The 9,105-nt window shown below is 42.9% G+C and overlaps 1 protein-coding gene across 1 annotated transcript in view; it reads right to left on the reverse strand.

Annotated features, from left to right (window-relative positions):
- hsd11b2 (hydroxysteroid (11-beta) dehydrogenase 2) overlaps positions 1–7,773 on the reverse strand; it is a 167,881-nt gene extending 160,108 nt beyond the window's left edge. Inside the window, exon 1 of the mRNA XM_078210992.1 lies at positions 7,614–7,773. The gene's annotated coding sequence lies outside the window, so the exon portion shown is untranslated. The remainder of the gene's footprint in view (positions 1–7,613) is intronic.
- Positions 7,774–9,105: the final 1,332 nt, after the last annotated feature.

Below are 9,105 nucleotides of genomic sequence, written 5' to 3' on the forward strand. Positions count from 1 at the left end.
AATCTCACCCAGGCCCTATCCCTTTAACCCCATGTATTTACTTTGCTAGTCCCCCAAACACTAAGAGGCAATTTAGCATGGCCAATCAATCTAGCCCACATATCTTTGGAGTGTGGGAGGAAACCAGAGCATCCAGAGAAAACCCACACAGACACGAAGAGAACATGCAAACTCCACACAGACAGTGACCTGAGGCCCGAATTGAACCCAGGTCCTTGGCGCTGTGAGGCAGCAGTGCTAATCACTGTGCTACCATGCCACTCACAACAGTATAAATCTCATCCTACTTTCTACTGTCTACAGCTCTGACGAATAGTCATCCAGACTCAAAACATTGGCTCTGTTCTCTCTCCGCAGATGCTGTCAGACTTGCTGAGATTTTCCAGCATTTTTTGTTTTTGTTTCAGATTCCAGCATCCGCAGTAGTTTGCTTTTACCAGAGTAGCTAAGACTTGGTCAGAGTAAGAGAGAATCGGTTGTGAGGATAGCACGTCAGGCTTGGGAGACAGCTGAAAGCCAGTGAAATCCTTTGAATGAGGATGTTCAGATAGCATCCTACCACAACTAGGAACGAAACGTGCTTCTTCCATTCAACAGTACAATGTTGTTATCTCTATTCTTTCCAGCAAGTGTGTTGCAACAGAGAGCTGCACAATTACTTTTTTCTATAGCTCCCATTACTGAGTTGCCGAATTATGAACTGGAGACTGGACTATGTTCAAGACACCAATATAATTTCAAAACACGATTCTCGTATCAGCATTTTCCTACTAGTTTTCAGTCTAAAATTGCATTTACATCCAACACATTACTATGTGTTACTGTACATTCCGTCCAAGTCACGGAAGGAGGAAGCTGCTTTCATGGTGATACACCATGAAACGCCGGCACCTCCACTTCATGGTGATACAACAGACAGAATCAAACTTGGCAGAACCAAACTAGCCACATGCAAGATCAATGAGCATTGTCATGCACACATTGTAAATGTCTCTGGGTTTCTTATTTAGAATGTTTACCAATATTCTATGGTGCCTCTGTAAAAGTTGGTGAGAGTCATGATGGACATGCCAAATTTCCTTAGCCTCCTGAGAAAGTAACGGCGAACCTACACTTTATGGGACTTTATGGGACAATTTGGCATGGCCAATCCACCTAACCTATTGGAGCAGTTGCTAAGTGAGCCTCTGCAATGGTGTTCCATAAATAGAAGTTTGGAGACATATAAAGAACAGCAGAGGACAATAATTAACTAATAGTTATGGTAATGAGATGGTGATGTTATCATAATGTAACACTGACGCTGGCAGTCAGCAGCAAGAAGCTAAGAAGAAAGATGGAACATTCTAGAGAGAGATGTATATTGCCCAGAAGCTTAGAATATACTATTGTGTAAATGAAAGAGTTTTTGCAGAAACTTACTGGACTTAGAACTAATTGACTCATAAGCAGTGAGGAACTTTTCCAATCCAGATCAGACCACGAGTTACCTGAAGAGAGATCCAAATAGTGTTTAAAGTGGAAACCGAACCAGAAAACATTGTAGCAGGGGTGGTGGCCTCAATCTAACAATGACAGAACACCACAGGGAGAAATCAGAAGAAGACTTCTTCAGAGAAGGAATGAGAAGCCTTATTTTGGTGATTGGTAAATTGAGAATCAGCAGTGATATCAGCATCAATCAAACAGTCACTGCACCTTCCACAGCCGCTTGCAAAGCTCAAAGCTCCAGAGAGGTCATTGTTGGGAGTTGTGGGGGGATATCAAGCAGCACTGGGTTTGCATGTCAAAGAGCAGGAGTGACGGGTTAGTCGGTTCCTATATGCATTCTGTATTCTGACAACGTCCTCCATAAATAGAGTATAGAAAAGACCTCTGCAGATTTAAAAACCATCCTGAAATCATTCGATTCATACTTCAGCCCAAAATAGAACCAAATAGTCGAAAGAGCAGGAGTCGGAGATCCCAAACGCCTGGAGAATCTATCAAGTAATTCCTTATAGATCTGTTGGAGAGAAAATCCCAGTAGGTTAGAGAAATTTTAACTAATTAGGGATTTAATTCACTAATAAAACACTAGCAATAAGTGAAATGACCTCAGACCAGACTAACAGTTTAACAGGGAAACCTGCCTACATAAAGGTACATAAGAGTGAGATTTGAATAAGTATTTCTGATTTAAACATGTATTTTGACATTTTAAATGTATTAACTGTATTTTATATAAGTAATTGTACACTTTAGTCAAGAGCAGGCTGCTGCGAGGGATGATGGGATGAGGCCTTAGCCGACAGAACCACATTCTTTGGAAACAATGAAACCTTAGAATGTGCAAGTTTTTATCAGCGAAAGTTGCTAGCAGTAAGATTCTCAGGGCTACTTATGAATAGAGTTTTTCACACTATCCAGATAAGACAGGTCCTTTCTCAGACATGAGAATGTACTTCTGTCTGCTTTGGCCAGTGACGTAGCAGGAGTTGGTGGGAACCTTAACTTTGACCTTTGTAGCTAAGTATCAGGGGTTACTAGGCAACAGAGGAAGAAGCATCAGCAATAGGGGGAGGAAGCATTCGGATTCTAAGGACCAATGAAATCCCACGATGCTAGAGAGTAGAATGCAATTGGCTAAAGTATGCGACAAGTGTTATTAATGACTGATTTATATTGAAGATGATTTGATCATAACTAATGGAAGGCAGGAACATTTGATTTGAGAAATGTATAATTGTTTGTTTGAAGCATTGTAACTTCAGAGTTATATTGGAAATTTCAGAGCCTTTTTTTTAGAGAGGCATTGAACTAACCAAGGTTATCTCTCCCTTTGATTGTTGGTTAAAAAAGATACGTCATTAAACTGAGACACTGGCTTTCATGAGTCTTTATATTGGTTGAAGTTTTGGCGATGCCTAGCCTCCAGGGAATCCCGCAACAAGGCCTGTATAAGCTAACCAGTTTTTGCAGGTATGGTGCATGGAAAGATGAACTTATTTGTGACCACATTGTTGTTCTATTTTTTCATATTTTTTGCAGACAAAGGATGACCTATCACTCAAACAAGGGCTTCAACACACTAGGCAGGCTGAACTTCAGGAGCAATGACGGACTATAACCTTCGGAAATACCGAGGTTTCAGTTGAGTTTGTTAGTCAGGTATGCCCAAAAGCGCAGCCCCACCCAATCAAATGCCCCCCCAAACGGGGGAAAGTTTGGGAAACCCTGCAGCAGCCATTTTAAAATGCCTGCACTGTGGAGCTAACAAACAGCAACAGAAGGCAAGATCACCCAGCAGGAGAGCAGTGCTTTCAATACAGAAAGACAGGACATTTCAAGCAGTTCTGCAAATCTAAATGCACAATTAAAGGAAGAAAGCAAGAAAATGTCTATGAAAAGTTGACAATCCAGGAAATTGGGAAGAAATTAGAGCATGGATTTCCGAAGAGAAGCAAAGGATCAAGAACAAATATTTTGGTCATTGCTTTAGAAGTTAAAGACTTTAAAACAGAGTTCAGACTTGATACTGGAGCCAGTGTCACAGTGGCTGACCATCGGAAATGGCTCAAAACAGTGGACATCCAGCCATCAAGAACTAAATTGCAAGGCCCAGATGGTACAGGTCTTCAAGGAAAAGGAAAACTGCCACTTTTAGTCATGTGGTGCGAGGGAATACTGAGAGCCTCTATATGTTGCTAGAGCAAAGGTAGAGCCTATTAGTTTGTGTGAAAGTGGTTTGACATCCACACTTCAATCTCATCAGTAAGGCATTCTTCCACTAAAGTCATCCTTCAGTGCAAAAGCAGAGGCCAAAATGGCAGAGCTTCTACAGCTGAAGAGACTTATACAGGAATTTCATCTCAGTTCAGTCCTGGAAAATGGTGCAGCTTTATTTTCTTATGCTGACATTGTCATCCCCTTGCCTACAACTGAACAGCCTTGCACTGAAGCAACTATGATAATGTTACCACTACCAACAGAAAGTGAAAGTAGTGCAGTGGGGAAGTCAGACTTTCTTCAATGTCCAGAGCATTTTTGCCACTCTTCCTCCCATCTTCTAGATTTGTTCAAATCTCAGTTATTGAATACCTTTCCCATCCTCAATGCAACAGTGATTGATGCAGCTATGTACTTCTTTAAAGTTGAAGAAACGTCACCTTCTGAGGTCTATCTCCAGTGTGCTATGCAGCAGCTGAGGTTTCCAGAGAGAGAGTACTTATTCATCCTCTTCCTGTTCAAGACTATTAATCCAGAAACTCAGCTAATTTTCTGGGCACCCAGGTTCAAATCCCGCCATGGCAGATGGCACAATTTGAATTCAAATTAAAAAAGTCTGGAACTAAGAATCTACAGGTGACCATGAAACCATTGTTGATTGTTGGAAACACGCATCTGGTTCACCAATGTGCTTTAGGGAAGGGAATCTGCCACCTTACCTGGTCTGGCCTACATGTGACTCCAGAGCCACAGTAGTGTGGTTGACTATCAGCTGTCCTCTGCAAGCCACTCAGTTCAAGGGCGATTGTCCATGGCCCGAGATCTTCCCTCTTTGAGTCAGGCTTTCATTGAAAAGGTTTTGCAACTCTTACAGTTCTGTCATTGTAGGGATCACAACCCAGTTACCAGCAGTCATGGAAAACACCGATCCTACTCCTCCAATGTGTTTGTTTTCCAGGGAAAAGATGAGTGACCGCATATGTCCACAATATCTTTCCAGAGAGCCAAGGGCATTGTGGGAGATCGAAGTCCTTTATGACAATGATTTTGCGGGGTGGGGAGGGAAGGGTTGGAGTTAAAATCTGTAACAATGCAGTAAGTTGAAAATGTAATGTAAATAGGTTTAAGAAAATAGGTTCACATTGTAATTAAAACAGTTGAGATTATGAGGGAGATGTAGAATAATGGATTAATAGTTTTGATAATGAGATAGGGAGTGGTGACTTAGTGGTATTATCGCTGGACTATTAATCTAGAAACTCAGCTAATGTTCTGGGGACACGGGTTCAAATCCCGCCGTGGCAGATGGCACAATTTGAATTCAATAAAAAAAACCTGGAATTAAGAATCTACTGATGACTATAGGCGGCACGGTAGCACAGTGGTTAGCACTGCTGCTTCACAGCTCCAGGGACCTGGGTTTGATTCCCGGCTTGGGTCACTGTCTGTGTGGAGTTTGCACATTCTCCTTGTGTCTGTGTGGGTTTCCTCCGGGTGCTCCGGTTTCCTCCCACAGTCCAAAGATGGTTGATTGGCCATTCTAAAATTGCCCTTAGTGTCCTGAGATGTGTAGGTTAGAGGGATTAGTGGGTAAATATGTAGGGATATGGGGGTAGGGCCTGGGTGGGATTGTGGTCGGTGCAGACTCGATGGGCCGAATGGCCTCTTTCTATACTGTAGGGTTTCTATGATTTCTATGAAACCATTGTCGATTGTCGGAAAAACCCATCTGGTTCACCAATGTCCTTTAGGGAAGGAAATCTGCCATCCTTACCTGGCCTGGTCTACATGTGACTCCAGAGCCACAACAATGTGGTTGATTATCAACTGCCCTCGGCAAGCCATTCAGTTCAAGGGCATCTAGGGGTGGACAATAAATACTGGCCAGCCAGCGACATCCACAAATGAATAAATAAAAAAGATGGTGATGCGTATCATGATGTAACAGTGACAAAATAGTTTAAATAAAAGAGTTTTTAAGAAATCTACTGGAGTTAGACCCAGCTGAAGTAGTAGGAAACGTTTCCATTCCAGATCAGGCCACCTCAAGAGAGATCCAAATGCTATCCAAATTGGAAACCAAACCACAAACCAGATGACTGCTGTTAAAACCAGATGGTTTTCCCCTTCCAACTCTGGGGAGGAACCTCATATGGCCCGGTACCTCCACTCAATGGAATTGTAGAGAGCAAGGTGCCACAATCTGCCAACAAAGAGTGTAGAGGGTTGGTGTCACCAGCAAGTCTTCCGATACATTTTATTTTACAAGAGAAATGTTTTTCCAGCTGATTAATCATAGAATCATAGAATCTCTACAGTGCAGAAGGAGGCCATTCGGCCCACAATCCCACCCAGGCCCTATTCCCGTAACTCTTCATATTTACCCAGCTGATACCAAAAGAGAAAATGGTGGAAAATCTCAGCAGGTTTGGCAGGATCTGTAAGGAGAGCAAAGAGCTGATGTTTCGAGTCCAGATGACCCTTTGTCAAAGCTGCCAGACCTGCTGAGATTTTCCACCATTTTCTCTTTTGGTTTCAGATTCCAGCATCCGCAATAATTTGCTTTTACCCTGCTAATACCCCTGATACTAGGGTTAATTTAGCATGGCCAATCAACCTAACCCGCACATCTTTGGACTGTGGGAGGAAACCAGAGCACCCGGAGGAAACCCATGCAGACGCAGGGGGAATGTGCAAACTCCACACAGTGACCTAAGACCGGAATTGAACCCGGGTCCCTGGTGCTGTGAGGTAGCAGTGCTACCCACTGTGTCACCATGCTGCCAATGGAGTCTGAACTACAGGTTCTGCCAGCATGAAGATGCCCTAACTGCCAGATTCTATTATTTCCTCAATGTGATGCCAATAAAATTAAATCAAACGCTGTATCCCTTTTGCTGCAAGTCAATCTACGAGAATATCTTCAGATATGAACATTAATATAGGTATGATAATCAAGCTCTAAGTTGTAAGAAGCAGCCACTTTTGCCCATGGAGTTTCAGTAAGTCTTTATAAAATAGATCCAAATAAAAACATAGAAACATAGAGGATAGGAGCAGGAGGAGGCCATTTGGCCCTTCAAGCCTGCTCTGACATTCATTATGATCATGGCTGATCGTCCAACTCAATAGTCTAATCCTGCTTTTTCCCCATAACGTTTGATCCCATTTGCCCCAAGTACTATATCCAGCCGCTTCTTGAATACATTCAATGTTTTGGCATCAACTACTTGCTGTGGTAATGAATTCCGCAGGTTCACCACTCTTTGGGTGAAGAAATGTCTCCTCACCTCCGTCCTAAATGGTCTACCCTGAATCCTCAGACAGTGACTCCTGGTTCTGGACTCCCCCACTATTGGGAACATCCTCCCTGCATCTATCCTGTCTAGTCCTCTGAGAATGTTATAAGTCTCTATGAGATCCCTCCTTACTTGTCTGAACTCCTGCGAAAACAATCCTAACATCGTCAGTCTCTCCTCATACATCAGTCCCGCCATCCCCAGAATCAGCCTGGTAAACCTTCACTGCGCTCCCTTGAGAGCAAGAACATCCTTCCTCAGAAAAGGAGACCAAAACTGCACACAATATTCTAAGTGTGGCCTCACCAAGGCCCTGTATAATTGCAACAACACATCCCTGCTCCTGTACTCGAAACCTCTCGCAATGAAGGCCAACATGCCATTTGTCTTCTTTACCGCCTGTGGCACCTGCATGCTTACCTTCAGCGGCTGGTGCACAAGAACACCCAGGTCCCACTGCACACTCCCCCCTCCCAATTTACAACCATTCAGGTAGTAATCTGCCTTCTTGACAGGGAGGACTGAATTGGTCAGCCAGCAAACCTCAGCATTATTTGTAAGTTATCTGTAAACCATATTGAAAATGATTGAATACACGGCACCAACCTTTACATTGAAGGATGAAAGGCAGTCCTGATCAGTGAGACGCACTGAGGTCCCTGTCGATGCCAAAGCAAATGCTCTTTGTTTAGCGGTTTCAGCCCACTGACAGCAAGCACAAGAATTTAACAGCAACGCTCCCTACCACAGACAATCAGTCATGTGCAACAGTTAAACATTTAAAAATGCCTTGGCACTGTCCTGGGATCGCAAACAAGGATCAAGGATTCAATGCTTGTAATGAAGCCAAGTTAAGAAGGCCAAAGAACATTGAGTTCTCTGCTAAACCAGCAGAATGTATTACCAAGGGAGATAACAATTAATAAACTGAAGAGAGGCTCTGGGGTCTAAATCCTACATTCAATTTTATAGCAACAACTTAAATTTTAATGATCAATATTTAAAAATTTTTATTCCTTAAATGTGGAAAATACATGCTATGCCACACTTCCATATAGGTCAAACTACAACACTTAGGAAACTTAATGAACTGCATTGAGAAACTGACATATTAAGCTTCCATAGCGGCAGATTTCCACACACTTATTGGAATCAGCCACACATTCTGGAAGGTTAGTTGGCTCTTTCAGCGATAGGTATCAGATTCCTGAAATAGTTGCCATGTCCCACCCTCCCTCTGCCCCAAACTCCCCAAGTAGTGAACTCCAAAGTGTTGATGACAATACCACAGGAACTCATCAAAAATATGGCAATAGACCCGACCTGGGGTTAACACTCAGGCAGCCACGAAGCCCATTCTGTAAGGAATGCAGGAGGTCAGAATATGGTCATTTGATTGGACACATCCATTGAAATTCTCATGGAGTAGGGGAAGTAGAGGAAGTGGGTCTTCTTAGGTACCAAGCATCATATGATCCCCAAGAGCCACAGCAGACAATGGAGAATCAGAGACGATGGCAACTAATGAATGCATGTATTTGCCATCAAATATGGTTAGAACACAATCTATTTATTGTGTGCGCCCGTGTGTTTGATGCAAGCAATGGTCCTAAGCAGTAGAAATATCAGGAAATAAATGTTCTTACCCCTTTGTTCTTCTGCATAAAGGCATATCGACAGTCCAAAGATGTGCGGGTTAGGTTGATTGGCCAGGTTAAAAAAAAAATTGCCCCTTAGAGTCCTGAGATGCGTAGGTTAGAGGGATTAGCGGGTAAAATATGTGGGGGTAGGGCCTGGGTGGGATTGTGGTCGGTGCAGACTCGATGGGCCGAATGGCCTCCTTCTGCACTGTAGGGATTCTATTCTATGATAACTTCAATCTTTTAAATCCTGACTCCAGAAACTGTGAAGAAAAGCTCAAGCTCTTTGTACATCTCTTGTCACTTACACAATCCGAGATGATTCTGAACACAGTTATTGTGAATAAGACCCCGAGAATCAGGAAATTCCTATAAAATATCAGGTGCCAATGAATTTATCATCTTGGCTTCCCATCACTATCCTGGGCCCACTGTATAGACCAAAAGAAGTTAACATG

This window comes from Mustelus asterias, chromosome 4 (genome assembly GCF_964213995.1).
Source record: "Mustelus asterias chromosome 4, sMusAst1.hap1.1, whole genome shotgun sequence".
In the NCBI taxonomy this organism is placed as follows: domain Eukaryota; kingdom Metazoa; phylum Chordata; class Chondrichthyes; order Carcharhiniformes; family Triakidae; genus Mustelus; species Mustelus asterias.